The following is a 1559-nucleotide window of genomic DNA, read 5'->3' as shown; positions in this document are numbered from 1 at the left end:
GCAGGCTGGCGAGAGCCCTGATACAGAATTCCCGAAGGAGGGAGGGAGACTGTGCCTGCAGGTCTCTCCTTGGCCACTGACTCATGACCCCCTCAAAAGGTGTGTGGAAAGGGGATACATATTGGTCTCCCGTTCTCTCCTCACCCCTTAGCCAAACACCCGCTCCGCCCCCCCCCCCCCCCCCATACTGGTCCCAAGGCAAAAAGGAAATTTTGCCCAGGGGCCACGTTTCCTCTTACCATACATGCATATTAAGGCAAATTATGAACCAAAGGTCATAATTATAGGGAATGATGTCTTGGTTTCATTAAAATAAAGATCCTAATAGCAGGGCTGTGTATACCTTCAGAGTGTGCTGGGCACGTGACGGGAGGCCTCGGTGGGTATGGGCTCCCACACAGGCTCCGTGCCCATCTGACAGGGAGGGGCTGGGCAGGGGTCTCCTTGGCCTCTACTAGTTGGATTGGATGCCTCTGCCTCTGCTTCCAACTCCTCCAGATTTAAGGGAGACTCATTTTGTTGTGCCTGCCTCTCACAATAGAGCAGTGATGGTGAACCTATGACACGCATGTCAGAGGTGACACACGAACTCATTTTTTTGGTTGATTTTTCTTTGTTAAATGGCATTTAAATATATAAAATAAATATCAAAAATATAAGTCTTTGTTTTACTATGGTTGCAAATATCAAAAAATTTCTATATGTGACACGGCACCAGAGTTAAGTTAGGGTTTTTCAAAATGCTAACATGCCGAGCTCAAAAGGTTCGCCATCACTGCAATAGAGCCTGGTTAGGTAGCTGCCTCTTGCCATAGTAGCTGCCTCTTGTGATCGTGCCCAGCCAGGAAGTCATGCCTGGCACTTGTGGTTTCTTTCCCGCGTTACAGGATACGAGTGCCTTTCTAACTGGGATACTTTTCCTTCAGCAATTCAGTACCTCCAGACCCTGTGATGGCTGCAGTTGTTCCGCTTACAGCTTCATGAGAGAGGTTCCATCTGTGGTTTGTCAGCGGAATGTGCGCTAGATGGCAGCAGACAAAAACGTTTCCTAGGGACCTGCCCTGAGGTGTTCTCAAGATGCCCGCAGAAAGCAGGTATTTCTAGTTGTGCCCACCAAGGTGTTATTCCCGATATGCACACAAGATGGCAGCAAATAACACCTCTGGATTTATGTAAATGAGAAGCCAGACCTGGTAATAAACTCACTTAAAAAAAAAAAAGTATATATATGTTTTTATTGATTTGGGAGAGGAAGCAGAGGGAGAGATGGAAACACCAATGATGAGAGAGAATCATGGATCGGCTGCCTCCTGCACATCCCCCACTGGGGATGGAGCCCGAAACCTGGGCATGTGTCCTTGACTGGAATCAAATCCAGGACCCTTCAGTCCACAGGCCCACGTTCTATCCCCTGAGCCAAACCGTCTTGGGCAGTGGTCGGCAAACTGCGGCTCGTGAGCCACATGCGGCTCTTTGGCCCCTTGAGTGTGCCTCTTCCACAAAATACCGACTTCTGCGCAAGGGCCATGAAGTTTCATTCGCACTGTACGTGCGCGCCC

The sequence above is a fragment of the Myotis lucifugus genome, unplaced genomic scaffold, assembly GCF_000147115.1.
Source record: "Myotis lucifugus unplaced genomic scaffold, Myoluc2.0 scaffold_473, whole genome shotgun sequence".
Lineage (NCBI taxonomy): Eukaryota > Metazoa > Chordata > Mammalia > Chiroptera > Vespertilionidae > Myotis > Myotis lucifugus.
This window is presented reverse-complemented; position numbering follows the sequence as displayed.